The sequence below is a fragment of the Solanum verrucosum genome, unplaced genomic scaffold (genome assembly GCF_900185275.1).
Source record: "Solanum verrucosum unplaced genomic scaffold, falcon-dt-bn FXZP01000118.1, whole genome shotgun sequence".
Lineage (NCBI taxonomy): Eukaryota > Viridiplantae > Streptophyta > Magnoliopsida > Solanales > Solanaceae > Solanum > Solanum verrucosum.
The window spans coordinates 1,127,418-1,144,540 of record NW_026020568.1 but is presented as its reverse complement, the minus strand read 5'-3'; the positions used below and the strand labels follow the sequence as shown (position 1 = coordinate 1,144,540).

General features: G+C 32.5%; 1 protein-coding gene and 1 pseudogene across 1 annotated transcript in view; one reads left to right on the top strand and one right to left on the bottom strand.

Moving 5' to 3' along the window:
* The window catches only part of LOC125810577 (protein COP1 SUPPRESSOR 2), a 184,819-nt gene that overhangs the window by 89,771 nt on the left and 77,925 nt on the right, over positions 1 to 17,123 (top strand). The gene's annotated exons all lie outside the window — the stretch shown is intronic.
* Positions 10,518 to 11,664, bottom strand: LOC125810573 (myricetin O-methyltransferase-like; annotated as a pseudogene).

The following is a 17,123-nucleotide window of genomic DNA, read 5'->3' as shown; positions in this document are numbered from 1 at the left end:
TTGTTGCTTTATATTGAGTTGAGTATCCAGAGTTGAGTACCCAGAGTCGAATATCATATCTTTGAGTTGAGTATCTTATCTCTGAGTTGAGTATTTTATCCTTGAGTACTTCTGAGTTGAGTAAGTTTAAGTAGTTTTGAGTATCCTTGAGTATTCCTTGAGTTGAGTAAGTTTGAAAAGAGGTAAGTATGTTTCCTTTTTATCAAGTTTCAAGCTTATGTTTATGTTTTAGAATTCCCCTTACATGCTCGTACTTTCCACGTACTGAGCCATTTGGCATGCATCGTTTCATGATGCAGACACAGATATTCAGGATCATCAACAGGAGATTCATTGATACATCCGGGAGTTCGAGTAAGCTATGGTGTGCCTCCTAGTTTCCGGAAGATTTCATTTATTTTTCAGTTTAGTCAGGATGTCGTGGGTCTTTTCCCGACTTCCATCTTTATTAATTAGAGGCTTCATAGATAGTTAGTAGTTGAGAAGTTTGTATTATTCATTTATTTTATTAATGTTTTAAAGGCTTAAGTTGCCTATTTTATGGCAAGTTGAATATATTATTTTTATTCTAAGTTGTTCATTTGGGTTGAAGTTCCGAAAAATTGAGTTTATTGAATTTTATTCAGTTTTAAGCTTTTGCATGCTTAAGTTAATCTTCCGCTTGTAGTCAGCCAGGATGAGGGTTCGCTTGGGGACCATCAATTGAGTACCAGCCACGTCCAGGATGTAGACTCATGTCGTGACAATACGGTCCTTAGTCATCCTCGCGAATAAATATTGAATGATTCTCAAGATGTACGCAACACCAAATCAATGAATTAAATAAGAGCCAATTTGGATTAGCCGAGCAAATAGTTGATCAAAAGTGCCCCACATATGGTCCTTATTTTTGAATTATGTATGTATAAGAAACATGTGTTTGTTGTCCGTCAATTTTATTTAATAGGTGTACCCTACTATATGCAACTTGACGTGCTGGGTGGGCTTTATTGATTGACGTAAAATACATGTCCGAAATATATACATTAAACTAGTTACTTTTAGAGGAATTTTTGCAAATAGCTATTATAATAAATTTAATTATGCTCCATAGCTATAGTTTGCATATTTACGGGTTGTAGCTATAGTTCAAGCTGTCTCATTTGTATAATTCACGAGTATATTTGTATAATTCAGTTATTTTTGTATAAACTCAAAATAACGAATTTATACAACTACAAACATCAGAAGTGTAAACAGTTATACAAATTTCGAATTATACAAAAGTTATCAAATTATATTATACAAATTTCAAATTATACAAAACTAAAAAGCTGAGCCGCGTAATTATAGTTAAAAGTAGGTTGCACATTGTAATTATGGCTAACTATAGGTATGTTAAGTAATTAACTAGTATATGTTTGCTTATGTGCGTAATTTTTCCTTAATTTTTTTTTTTTGTCTCTTTTTACTTGTTTAATTTTAATTTTTACTTGTTATTTTTGACAAATTAAGAAAAAACAATATTTTTTATCTATTATATCCTCAATCTATTTAGATAGTTAATATTTTTTAAAAAGGTTGAATCTCTTTAACGAGTAAATTGATTTTGAAATTCTATCAATTAATAGGAATAAAATAATAAATTCAATATGTCAATTATTTTTTTTAATAGGTGTGTCAAGTTAAAAATGGACTAGTAATTAGAAACAGAGGAAGTATATTAAAAGCATAAATGTTCTTAGAGACTAGTGTACTTGTAAAATTTTCTTTCATAAACAAGTATGTAATTTTTTTATATTCATAAGTTAGTTATTTACCTATCTAATTATACATTAACGTTCCACTTCAAGTTTCATAAGCCATTCTATCGGTGAATGTTACTTTTGCATTAAGGATGATATATGATATCTAGTAGAACACTTGTGAAGTTGAATTATTTTATGTTATTGTTACAAATAAAAGAAATTATTTATAATCTAATACTTGTATTAAAATTTTTGTAACTTCATAATTATGTTAACATTTCTTTTCTCTTTTACTTTATTCATTAGTGTGTGTTTAGTGTGTTAATAATTAACTATAATTTTGAATTCAATATTGAAAGTTTATCTCAAATGTTATTTCAATAAATTTGTGATTTATAACTTCTTTTGTTTATAAAGTTTTGAGAGAGATATTTTTTCACGTCAAAATAATTGTGCTTGTGTGATACAGAAAGCTTGATTCACATGTTTATACTCCGTAATAACCATCTTGCTATTGAACCTCTAGTTTCTTACAATATCTCTTTATCTATCTAATAACTAATATTTTAATTATAATATCCCACTTCCTTTTAGGTCACCTATAACCTGAGGTAGATCAAGTACCGCGCAATTTATGTTAGGGAAAGCTTTGGCTATGGCTATGGCTATTGATGATTCCATAAATTGGACTTATTTAGGGCTTTATTTTAATAGAAATTGTGTCCTCGAATGCTTATTTTTATCTTAATATCTGATAAAAACCCTTATGTTTCAGGTATTTGGTTTTAGTGGAAGCATGGACACTTAGGCGCAAAAAGGAACAAAAGGGCTGAAAAGAACGAAGAAGTTGAAGCCTGAGCATCGCCAAGCGAAGGGACTCACTCCCCCCTTTGTTCCAGTACGCGAAGCCCTGAAGGAGCAGGATAAAAAATGCTATAAAAGGAGTTGTCGGCATTTCGTCGATTAGTTCCACGAAGCAGTATTATGTCACCCAATGACACAAAGCACGACAATGATGAAGGCTAGTGCAAGAAGGTGATGAACTACACTAAACGGCGATTCGCCGAGTTAATCGGCGATTTTGACTAACCTCGCCAAGCGATCCACCAGCACTATTTTCTGAAGTCTATAAATATTAAACTCTTTATTAATTTTAGGGAGAATCAAACAATTATTATAATTTCCAGATAGAATAGTACTTTTTGCGCTAAGTGAGAGGGTTTTGGAGACTTGAAGGAGAAGAGGGTTTTCATCTTCAAGATTTGGAGTTGGGTCTCTTGGATTCTTCATTCTTGGCCTGTAACAGGACTTAAATCTTCATATCCATTTGAATGCAAACTCATTTAGGTATAAATTTCTATCTCTTGATGTGTGGCTAAAAACCACAATTCTTGGGATGTGATTTAGTGAATATGGTTTAAGATATTTGTTGGGTCTTGCTTGCTGATAATTTATTTGTAGTTTAATTGTGATTTCATTTAGTGGTTGTGTATGAATCTAATGAATTTGTAGTTGCAAATACAAGTTTATTTATGTGTTTTCGGCTTGCTCGAGAGAGAGGTCGTAAAACTAAGACCACTAAATTGATGGCCTAAGGAGTGGGTCAACGTGAGGTTCAGCCCAAGAGGGTGATCCCTAGTCCCATATCCTAAGAGTGAGTGGGGTAAGGCGTAGGCTGACCTTCATGCGGCAAGTGGGTGTCCGAGAGGAACCCATTTGAAACGGGGTAAGTTGCTCGAGAGAGAACTTATTTCCACATAAAGCTTAGCCTAGTCACTATTACTTTATAAATTTTATATTGAAAGCATGTACCTAATAGTTTAGATTAGCCCGTATTTCGGTCATATCCCAAGAATCCCTCTCTCATTGTTTAGATTCCCTTGTTAATTTGTTGTTTTTATTTATTTGTGACAAAACCCCCATTTGATAATTGACACATTTGTGTCCCCCTCTTAATTTATAATGTTTTTACTCGTTAATGTCTTTAGCTACGACTAGTTAGAAATAAATTTTATTTTTCTATTAATTCTCAGAACCACTCTCTTAGGACGATCCCAACCCTTGGTTGGGTTACTATACTATTGCACGATCGTAGACACTCAAATTGTATGACGTGTCGTTGATTACGCAATTAAACATCAAAATGGCACCGCTGCCGGGGAGTGGTGTTATTTGAGAATTTTTAGATTAGTAGAATTTTTGTTCTTCTTAGTTGTAGTCTACTTATCTAATTCTTAGTTTTGTCTAGCTTGTTTGTGTGTTGAGACGTGATAATGAATATACATGATAGGGATGGTGGACCAATGTAGTACTTCCCAATAGAAGTGATGAGATTCAGGGATCACATCTTGAACTTAAATCATCTAGAAGGAGAACCTTTTCATGAGTCGTGGTTGAGGTTTAAAACACTATTGATACAATGCCCAACTCATGAAATCCCCGATTTAGTTCTACTAGAATACTTCTATAGGGGTCTAAATCCCGAAAACAGAGGATTAATCGACCGACTTATGCCAGGTGGTCGTGAGAAATACTCCTATGAGATTGCAGCCAAATTCCTTGGCCTTGTGGCTAAAACTAACAAGGATACTGAGAAGGACCAGCAATTGATCATTTTGCTAGGTTAGATGGATAACTTGACCCAAATGGTTGAGGAACTGGAGGTGATGTGCAAAGAGAAGAGCAAATGCAGACCACCTATTGAGCAGGGAAGATCTATGGACATTGAAAATAAACGTATCGAAGATATGTTATTAACCATTCTTCAAAAGCTAAATGAGCAAGATAGAGTACAAGAGAAGATTAGAGAAAATGTAGAAGTGTTAAATCAGATGAACAGTTCTCACTCTAGATTTATCTAGCTAATTGAAACTCTCTTGGGTCATGTAATGCCTAATCTCCATCAGGCACAAGACAAGGGGTTGCCAAAAGATGTTTTGACTAACCCCAAAAGTGAAATTTAGGTAATAACCTGCGTCGTGCCACGACGTTAACTATGGCGCTGTTTAGGAGGTAACCCAAAACCCTTAACTACTTTAATTTTGTTATTTTTGAAATAAATGTGTTTTGATTTTGTACGATTGGGGGATGAAAAGTTTGTGAAAAGTACATGATGAATTGCTCAAGTCCAATTGGCGAAACGCCGACTAGATCGGCGATTGCTACAAAGACCGTCATTTGGATTCTCACTTTGACTAAGGGTCCTGTAAAACTCGGCGAGAAAGATCCAACTAATGTCGTCGAATGGGTGAGATCTGGATGGGTTTTATAAAACCACGGGATTTAACTTGCAACCTTTTTACATACCCTCTCACTCTCGATTCTCACAAAATCGCACCTACTTAGTATTTTCAAAATTTGTGCAACTCGTAAGTATTTTAGCTGCTTGAGTAGTGCTTGGATCTGTGATAACCTGCTGCTTAGCATCACAGTCTCGATCTAACTTGCCTAAAAGGTTAGCTCTCCAAACCCTGCATTTAATTATGATATGTATGCTCTCATTCCAAGTAATTTATCCTATGTCGTGTGATGTGCCTTTCTGATGGATTTAGACTATTCAGCGTGCTAAGGCGAGCTCACCGAATTACTTGGTGATTTGCCAAATTATCCCATCTTGCCTTTAACTTCATGCTGCTTGTAATTAGTGTTCTGTAACTTTCGGTCAAAAATATTGATCGCCAAAATCAGTCGGCGACTCGCCAATCTATTCGGCGAGTCCTTCTGCAATTGTGTTTCTCTATACTCGATGTAGGTGTTTTAACTTCTTCCGAATTCTTTGCAGAAATGGCTAGATCTAAAGTTGCAGGAAGAAGCAATCCACCTCAAAGTAGAAAGAAAGGCATTACATTGAACGAGGATGCAGATACATTCAGAAGCAAAGCTGCTAGACTTTCCACAACTTGCGAAAAAGGGAAGGGCAAACACAAGACCCTTAAATTATCAGATGCAAGCACTGAACATAATGACTTTTATAGAAATGACCCCAACCAATCTAAAAGTGAAGATGTGGGTTCTGATGAAAATGAACTGTTAATAGCATAGAGGGCTGATCGGCGAATTAAGAAGTTGAATGATTCATCCAAGGTCAGGACTCCCCAGCCTACAATTACTACACCTCCAGTTCCAGCGCAAATAATTGTATTAGCACCTCCATTACAAAGTCCTCAGCCTAAATCAACGAATTGAGTAAAGGCTAAGGGGATGATGACAGTTCTGGAAGAAAAGCATCTGTCCATAGACGGGGTTATAGATAGATACCCAGAGATAATTGAGTGTATGAGATACCACAAGTTCCAAATCTTCACCAAACCCCGGGTCCCTTATATTCCAAACTGGGTAAGAGAGTTCTACAGTGCATATAGTGCACTAATACACTAGCAAAAACAACTAGCAGCAACCTTCAAATAAGTTAGCTATGTGGTTGTCAGAGGCAGGAGGGTGAAGTGTGATAATGAGAAAATCAATGCAGTCTTGGGCATGCCTACAAATATTAGGGATCACTGCCAGTACTTTATCAGAACAAAGAAGATGGATGAGATGAAAGAGTGGTTAGCCCCACTAATTGCAGATGAAACTCCAAAGTGGGCGGTGGAAGGAGTTCCGATTGAAAAGAAAGAATTAAACATAGCCGCAAGGTTTTGGTTTGGTTTTATCACTAACACAATTATGCCATCCCAAAATGAGTCGATCATTCGCCTTGCCAAGGCATCTTGCCTGGGTTGCGTCATAGATGAGACTTAGATAAACTTGGGTACAATAATTGCTTCAGAGATACTCATGAGTACAAGACAAAGCTGAACCTCACTTCCATTTCCAGTTTTGATCACAGAATTATGCAAACGACCCCAGGTGCCTCGAGATGTCAATAAGGATGTAGAAGTGATGCCCACAGCCTCTACTGACATTCGGAGTATCGAAGCCGAGTATCTTAAGGATCAGGCAGAAAGGAAAAATGCAGCATCGATAGAGCTAGTAAACGCAGAATCATCGCCTGTAGAGGCACATCTGTCAACTCTGAACCCTGGGCCTTCAGGTATATCCATTGCCACTATTACTCCCGCTGATTCTCCAGGTTTTTCTGCTGCTGCATGATCGTCAAGACCCACTACTGTTGCTGCTGATTCCCGACTTCCACTCACCTGGGTGTCCCTACTCCGGATAGGACAGCTGGCTCTTTCTGTTAATCGTCAAGCTGCTAGCCTAGAGGCCTCTATTCCAGGCATGGTCCAGATTGCCTTAACTGATGTTGTGACACCTCTGAGTACTACCATTGATGCCCTAGAAGCCTGAATAACGATGTGTGAGCACAACCAACGGTCCACAGAGAAGGTGACAACTTTAAAAGTGTCATTGCTGAACTGCGAAAAGATATGGACCACATGAAGTCCACCGATGTGTCCATGATCTTTGGAACAGTAGAGATTCCAGATGTGCCCGAAATGCCTCATACTACCGCAAGACATGGAGATGGAATGGAGCATACAACCGATCTTGAATCAGAGGCAAAAACTGACGAAGGGATGTTTGAGGAAGTTACATCGGATGACATAGCCGAGACTGAAGAAATCATGATAGATGCTACTGTCCAGGCTTCCTTGGCAAAGACTCGTGCTGGTGGATACAATGAAGCTGGTCCTTCTGGAGGTCACTCTTGGCACTGATCCCTAAACAGATGGAGCGGCTATGTAGACAGGATCCCCTCTTTACCTCTCTCTCTGTCTTGAGTTATCTTTAATTTTATTTGCATTTGAGGATAAATATTTTTATTTTTGGTGGGGTGAGGTCCACCTGTGTGTGCTACGTTTTGCTCGTGTTTGTGTTTATATTTGAGTTGTTCTGTTTTAAATTGTGTTTATCTGATTTCTGTGGATGTTTGAGAATAAGGCTCCTTTTATTTTTAATTACAAAATGATTTTGACCCTTCCGAAAAAATTTGAATTTTTGACACATTTTGCCACCCCTCGTGAGTTGAATGTGGTTGTTCTTTTGCAAAAATTTGAGTCTCGATTTCGATCAATACAGATGACTTGAATAGTGCGGTCAATTGAACGAACATGAATGTACGGCTAGATGAGGTCAAATGAAGTCGCATAGACAATATGTGAACTCTTTGCATCTCGTTGTGATTAGCCATTTATCGAATTGATTATCTTGTAATGACCGTTACACACTAGCGAAAGTGTGTGGTCTTGTTTGACTTAAGTGACGATGCCTTGTGTGATGAGCTTACTTTGAACCTTTCATGAATAAACCTAGAATTTTCCCCGTTAGTCTAATTGATTTAGTAAGGTGTGCTCTTGAAATGATCTTAGGCAACTTTTGAACAGTGTGAGCCAAATTTGGCATATACCTCTTTTGTGGCCTACTCGTGAGCGTGTGAAACTCTCTTGAACACCCTTTGAGCCTTACCTTTCGTTGGAAGAACTTTGATGAACCCTAGACCTTACTTGACCCACTACCTATAATCCTCTTGATTTGTGGTTTAACAAATAGCCAACTTAGGTCAAAAGCCTAAGTTGGGGGTGTGGTGAAAAGGAAAAGGAGAAGTGAAGAAGTGCAAGAAAAGTCTCCCTTAACCCATGGTGTTGCAGAACAATGGAACCCCTCCAAAAAAAAAAAAAAAAAATTTTGGAATAAAGTACAAAAGAAAATTGGGTTTCCAAGCAATTCATGGAGGTGAATAAAAAGATGACTTAGAAGCACTAAAAAAAGAATTGATAAAGGAAAAGAAAGGGATGCCTTGAGAATACCACATCTCACGAGGAAAAAGTCACTAATCCTAAATGACCATACACACTCATCCCCATTACAAGCCTTAGAAAGACCTTTTTTATCTTGAGTGAGCCGAACCAAAGATTGATTGGAAATAAGGGCAAACCTATGGGTGAAAACATGTATTGTGTTCCTCTTTTTGAGTGCGAGCGTTGCATCTGATTCGTGTTAGTTGATGGTTCTTCCACTAGGTTGTTTAGTGTGGTGTCACTTATGACTGTCTGAGTTTTGACACATTTATTTTTATTTGTTCACTTTAAACTTTGCATATTCATTTAAAAAATAATAAACTAATATGCATAATTTATCGTAATACTTATATTAATTGATGTATAGTTTTTAAATCGAAATAATTTGAATACATATAACTAATAGTAAAGATAAAACATGATACACTAAAAATAATAAGGAAAAATAAAAATATTTTTTTAATAAGTAATGTATTTATAATAAAAATCAGAGAAAGTTTCCTTTTTAAAAAAATAAATAAATTTTCATCTAATGTTTAATACATTCGACTATTCTAAATTCATGATGTATAAGGTTTCTATTCAAACAGAATCGCTTCTTCTTAAAAAAAAATTATATTCAAAAATTTTAAGTAAGAAAATACTGCTCGACATATGGTCCCTATTTTTGAATTATGTATGTATAAGAAACATGTGTTTGTTGTCCGTCAATTTTATTTAATAGGTGTACCCTACTATATGCAACTTGACGTGCAGGTGGGCTTTATTGATTGACGTAAAATACATGTCCGAAATATATACATTAAACTAGTTATTTTTGAGAAACTTTCGCAAATAGTTATTATAATAAACTTAATTATGCTTCATAGCTATAATTTGCACATTTACGGGTTGTAGCTACAGTTCAAGCTGCCTCATTTGTATAATTCGTGGATTTGTATAATTCGTGAGTACATTTGTATAATTCAGTTATTTTTGTATAAACTCAAAATAACGAATTTATACAATTACAAACATCAGAAGTGTAAAGAGTTATACAAATTCTGAATTATACAAAAGTTATACAAATTTCAAATTATACAAAACTAAAAAGCTGAGTCACGTAATTATAGCTAAAAGTAGGTTGCAAATTGTAATTAAGGCTAACTATAGCTATGTTAAGTAATTAACTAGTATATATTTGATGATATATGATATCTAGTAGAACACTTGTGAAGTTGAATTATTTTATGTTATTGTTACAAATAAAAGAAATTATTTATAATCTAATACTTGTATTAAAATTTTTGTAACTTCATAATTATGTTAACATTTCTTTTCTCTTTTACTTTATTCACTAGTGTGTTTAATGTGTTAGTAATTAACTATAATTTTGAATTCAATATTGAAAGTTTATCTCAAATGTTATTTCAATAAGTTTGTGATTTATAACTTCTTCTTTTTATAAAGTTTTGAGAGAGATATCTTTTCACGTCAAATAATTGTGTTTGTGTGATACAGAAAGCTTAACTCACATGTTTATACTATGTAATAAATATCTTGCTATTGAACCTCTAATTTCTTACAATATCTCTAAATCTATCTAATAACTAATAGTATAATTATAATATAATTCATAAAAGACTTTCTGCAAAAATAATCCATATCATTAAAGGTTATGAAAATTACATAAAGTAATTAATTTTGTGTAAAAATGATATGACTATGCAAGTTGTTTTGAACTTTTAAACACAATTGTGTTGTATCTTGTTCTTTACAATGGTATTATATTGCGCAACAAAAGGTGATTTAGAAAACACCACAGTTAGAAATAATTTAGAGCGAAAATTACGACTAGAAATATTTTTTGTCAATTTATTGATACTTCGTAGATTAAGCAAGCCTCATTTTTTTATAGTAGCATAATGAATTTATATTACAATCAAAACAAATTATTCATCTAATAATATAATAAAACGAGAATACATAAATTAAATGGAGCATTGGTGAACCCAACACCATTGCAAATAAAGAAACATGCCAACACTCTAATTTTACATGCATTTTCAATTTAGGGGTAAATTTCGATAAGAGACCTTAAACCCAGAGTGGGAATTATTTTATATTCATTGAAACCAACTTCAATGAACAACTTCTCCCAATCTTTCTTAGTTCTCTCTTTGGAACCAAAGAGAACCATCATCACCATATCCATATTATGTTGTGCTCGAACAAACTCATTTCTCTCTTTTGGATCCTCCAGTACGGTATCTATGATTATTACTTTCCCTCCTTCTTCCTTGCTTGGAATTGACTCTTTGCATTTCTTCAGTATCTTCACACAATCTTCATCATTCCAGTCGTGTAGAACACACTGTTCAACAAATATGAATTAAGTTGAGAAGATCAAGAAGGATTGAAAGAGAGAAGAAAATGTTTTGTATATGTATGTACCTTGAGTAAGATGGCATTAGCATGAGGAATCTTATCGAACATATCTCCTCCAATGAAATCCAAAGTCCCACTTCCTTTTAGGTCACCTATAACCTGAGGGAGATCAAGTACCGTGCACTTTATGTTAGGAAAAGTATTGGCTATGGCTATAGAAACAATACCCGTGCCACCACCAACATCTACTAACGATGTTAACCCCTCAAACACATGTTAACACTTTGTAATAAGTACATTGGTATTCAACCTCGAGTCACTAGCCAATGCATCATCAAAAATATCACCTAGTACTCTAGGTTTTTCTCCCCCATGTAATCCCATAAAGATTTTCCATGAGCGGTATGAAAAGGAGTGGGAGAATCATTTTGAAACCAATCACTTAACTCAGGCCATGCTTTTGAGAAGGCTTGACTATGGCTAAGAAGCAATAATGACCTAACATTGAAGGGCTCATTTTTCACTAGAAGTCGACTAGTTGGGGTAAGAAAGTAGTGATCTTCATGTTGATTTAGGAAACCAGATTGCACAAGAAAACGCATTAAAATTGGCAAGAAGGAAATATTTGAAGAATTGACGACAGACAATTCAGCAGAAAGATCAGAAAGATCAGAAAGACACATGGGCTTTTTATGTTTGTAGAGGACATCAGGAATTCCTAATTGAAGTGCACATCTTATCGCCGAAGAACTTACAAAGTTGAAAATATAATTCCAAATTTGAGCTTGAGCGTGAAGAAGCTCGGTGGAAGTACTCTCACTTGATGACATTTCTTACAAACTTATTTGTAGAACTAAAATGAGAATTTAGACAGTTTTGCTGCAATTTAGTCCTTTTCTTAGTTTGTGGGCCTCCTGTATTCAATCCCTCCATTTCGTCCTGTGGTAGACGTGTCATCTTAAAAGTTGAATGGTTCAAATTTAATCATTTTTAGTTAATTTTTTCTTATTAGAAAAATAATTTAAATTGATTTAAATCCAAAGTAATTGCTCATACAGTGATAACAAATGTATTTACTTGCCAATTTCAGTCATCAAATAAAGTTTTTTTTAAAAATGTATGCTAAAAATAATAATTTATTGATGTACGAAAATAAAAATTAAAAAAAAATGAGTATCTTCATAAAATAAAATATATAAATTTGATATAGTGGCTAAGAATTTTGAAATATCAATTTCGATAATATTAAAGAAATAGTCAATTTAAAGATTATTTTAAAAGATGAAAATTGATTAAATATTAAATAATATTATAATTTATAGCCATGACGATGCTTACCGAAGATATTTGACTATTTTCTCCCATTTTAACAGAAATATATTAAAACTCAACTCCTATTTAACTTATCACTCGACATATTAAAAATAAATTTGAATGCAAACTAACATAAAATAATTACACAAAACACTAATTAAAATAAAATAATTACACAAAACACTAATTAAAATAATATCTTATATATAATGAATTTTTTTTATTCATCTTAAGAAAAAAAAAATTAAAAGAAGAGGAATTAATTACAGGCTGTCTTATCATTATTTTTATTAAATAAAAATATATATTTTTCTTTGATGAGATTTTCTTTCACGATAAACAAAATAGCTTGTTTGGTTAAGTTTCTTCGAAGGTCAAAAATATTTTACTTTTGGATCGAACTCGTTGCATCGGACTTGTCCAGTGCAGATTATCTTTTCTATGTGGTTTGCAAGCTATTGCATAAGAGTTGAGATTTTACCCTATACGCACCCAAAGGATAACAACGGCAGGTTTCCCTTATCATAAAAAAATGTTTTATTTTTAAAGCTAATTAAAGTGCATGATTAACAAAAAAAATAGAAGAAGAAAAAATATTTTTGAGAAAAACAAAATTTGTTTACAGGAAAGTAAAAAGAAAAAGTAGTTTTTTCTCCGACAATTGTTTTTAAAAAAATACATTTTAATTATTTATAAAAGATTGATCAAACCTCAAATAATGTTCAAAAATATTATTTAAATTAATATAATCAAACCAAATTGTTACTTATCAAAAAACAAATATAAAATAAGCTATTTTTTTTTTTAAAAAATGGCGTATAATATTGGTTAACCCCAATTCAAGGTTGAAAATCAATGATGGATTATCCTATTTTTTAATTATTATTTTTTAACTCAATTTTGTATATAAAGAAAATTATGATGGATTATCCTATGAAATCAATTATCTCACTTTTTAAATGGGATAATTATTCTTACATTCCTGTCATTTTAAGATAAAACTTAATTAAATATTAAAAAAAGATAATTATTTTTTTTTAAAAAAATTGACATATTTAATCAAACATGGCTATTATATCTTTACAATCTTGCGATACTTTCAATAAATTATGAAACATAATGACATTTTAAATTTTTATAGTAAATTTCTCGTAAATTTGTGTTGTGTAAGATTTTTGACTATTCTAAATTCGAAAAGAGATATTTTCGACTACTCTAAATTCGTGTTGTATAAGTTTCTATTTGAAAAAAACGCTTCCAACTAATACAAAATTATATTTCAAATCTAAATTTGAAACCTCCCATAAAAAATAAAAAGAAAACAAAAAAACAAACGACAGCTCCACATTCATTGATGGTGCCCATTTTTGAATAGGAATATGTACGAGGAAACATGCATGGTGGTTGACATGCTGGTGGGCTGCTGTCCGTATTTAACAGGGAAAATACATAAAAACACCCTTGAATTTGATAGTAAAATTTACTTTAACACTTTAACTTTACGGGTAATTATTTACCCCGTTATCTTATTATAAGTGAATTTTATATCACCCGAATAACTGACGTGGCAAATTATAACAATATCAACGCGTAAATAAAGAAAAAATATTAAATGAGGCCCTTTTTCTTTTTTCTTTTCAGCCAATACAATTTTTTCCATTTTTTCTTCTTCTTCTTCTTCCTTACGCCCATTACCCCAAACCCAACCAATTTCTTTTCTTCTTAATTCTTTCTTCTTCCTCACAGCCTCCACACCTCTCCTCTTGTTCCTCTATTTCTTTCTTCATCCTATATCTCCGATTTTCTCCTTCTTCTAAGTAGTTTATAATAAAAGAGAAAGTTTCAAATCAAAATAGCAAATCTCTAAAAAATTTCAACCATGAGTTGATTAATAAAGAATTAACAAAGTGTCAGAACCTTAAAAAATAATTAATCATCTAACTTTAAACATTACTTATTCTAAACCTGGATATGCATTACGAAGTTAAACACGAAAATTAACAACATATCAAAAAAAAATTAAGCACACTGATTTTGCACAAATTTAAAAGTGTCATTGTTGATATAAGTTGATAGCTTCACTTAGCTGAAAAAAGAAAGTATGGTGATTGATGGAAGTAATAATAAATAATTACAAAGTAATGAAAAATAGGATGAATCGGTCAAAGTGAAATTTTAGATGTTAAGAACTTGACCCATATGAAATAATGAAGTGGATGGGTGAATAGTGAAAATAAAAGTTTTAAAAAATGTGGGGAAGTAAAAATAAAGAAGTATTTTTCTCCCAATTATCTGACGTGTCATCGATGTGGCATAGAGGTGGCGCTTAAGTGGCGCGCGTGCATTTCACCCATAGGTATGAAAGTGGTATTATATGTGTAAGGTGATAGTAAACTCACTTGAATTAACTTTAGGGGGTAAATAATTACCCGTAAAGTTAAAGTACTAAAGTAAATTTTGCTGCCAAGTTCGAGGGTGTTTTGATGTATTTTCTCTATTTAACATTTAGTTTTAGCAAGCTTACATAACATATCTATAATATACTAACAAAATATTTAGGCCTAACCCAGTGATGGCCTCCTAAAGTTGATATCATGTTTCACTTAGATACCTTAACTGGACGATGTTCATTTTAAACACTTTATGTAGGGTCTCGCTATGTCATTTTGATACTTTTTGTTTACATGACATAATGAGTGTGGTACACTCATTGACCAGCACGTGAAATGATTCTTTAATTAATTTTTTTCTTCTTTTTCCCCATTTTTCAGCCACCATTTTACCCATGTTAAATTCCATCCATTGTGAATGAAGATTTCCACAAAAGAATGGAGCTCTAAGCTAAAAATTTCTTTGAACTAGCAAAAATATTACATTCTCTATCAAACTATTTATCAGGCAAAAAAAAAAAAAAAAAGGGCGAAAGTGAACGTAATCTTTTTTTTTAACAAAAAAATACGATGGTGCACAGGTTTGGTGTGCGTGAATAGGAATATTTAGAGAAGACAAGCCGGGGGGCGTATTTTGCAAAACACAAATCAGGAGAGGGATTTTGGGGGGTGGGGTAGGGGGGTGGGGGAGGACGGTTTTCTACAAAACGAATAGGATATTTGGAGAAGACAACATTGGGGTGGGGTTGGGGAGGGGGAGGGGGACATTTGGGGGTGGGGTTTTTTTTTTATTGATTTAAATTTTATTTATTTTGTAATTATTTGGGTCATGTGTCATTAACTCATTGGTCAATTTTTATTTTTACTCAAAATTAATTATTTAAAAATTACTTTTGACACAAATGACAAATGACATCGTTTAATTTGTTAATTTACACGTCATTCGTAACACACACACATTATATATTTTTACTAATATTAAAAAAAGTGTCAAAATGACACAGAGAGACTCTACATGAGGTGTCTAAAATGAATATCGTCTAGTTAAGGTGTCTAAGTGAAACATCGTGCTAACTTTAGGGGGACACCGATGGATAGGCCAAATATACTATCTATAGCAATACTCCCTTTGTCCCTAATTACTTGTCCACTTTTGAATTGACACATTTATTAAGAAAATAATGGTTGACATAATGAGTTTACCATTTTACCTTTATTAATTATGAAGTAGATGAATTAAAAACTTAAGATTTTCAAGAAGTTCTACTATTTCAAAGTAATTAATTGAGGGTATAATAGGTCAAAAAATTTGTCTTTTCTTGATTTGTCAAAATAGACAGGTAATTAGGGACAACTATAAAAGAAAAAATGGACAAGTAATAAGGGACAGAGAGAGTAACATTTTTTTTTTCACTTGATCACTTTTAATACATTTATAATACAGTTTTAATACATATTATATAGAACAATTTATAAAACACATATAATACAAGTTTTATTGATGGATAATACATTTATCACACATGTTTATATACTTATAATACAATGTGTCAATTTCTTACCAAATAAGCATAATATATTTTAAAAAAACAATTATAATACATATATATTGCATACATAATTCACTTTTAATACATATTACAGATTTTAACATAATTTTGCTATGTATTGCTAAAAATGATAATAAATAAAAAGTATCGCTAAAATCAGTAATTATTTATTAAAACTCATCTAAGTAATTTTTCCATAAACAAAGTAGCTTATTTGGTTAAGTTTCTTCAAGGCCAATAATGTTTTATTTTGGGTCGAGCTCATCGCACCGGACTTGCCTAGTGCAGGTTACCTTTCCTATATGGCTTGCAAGCTATTGCATAGGAGCAGGGGTTTTACCCTATGCACACCCAAAAGATAGCGGCTGCGGATTTTCCTTATCATTAAAAAAATGTTTTATTTTTAAAGTTAATTAAAGTGCATGATTGACAAAATTTTAGAAGAAAAAATATATTTTTGAGAAAAACAAAATTTGTTTAAGAGGGTAAAAAAAAGTAGTTTTTTCTCCGAGAATTGTTTTTCGGAGAATGTTTTTAAAAAAATACACTTTAAATATTTATAAAAGATTGATCAAACCTCAAATGATATTCACAAATATTTTTTAAACTAATATAATCAAACCAAATTGTTACTTATCAAAAAAGAAATTTAAAATAAATAAATTGGTGAACCCCAATTCAAGGTTGAATTTCAATGATGGGTTATTCTATGAAATCAGTTATCTCACTTTTTAAATGGGATAATAAATCTTACATTCCGGTCATTTTAAGATAAAAGTTAATTAAATATTAATAAAAGATAATTATTATTTTTTAATTTTTTTTTTTTGACATATTTAAGCAAACATGGCTATTATATCTTTACAATCTTGCGATACTTTCAACAAATTATGAAACACAGTGACAATTTAAATTTTTAAAGTAAATTTCTCGTAAATTTGTGTTGTGTAAGTTTTTTAACTACTCTAAATTCGAAAAGATATATTTTCGACTACTCTAAATTCATGTTGGGTATAAGTTTCTATTTGAAAAGAA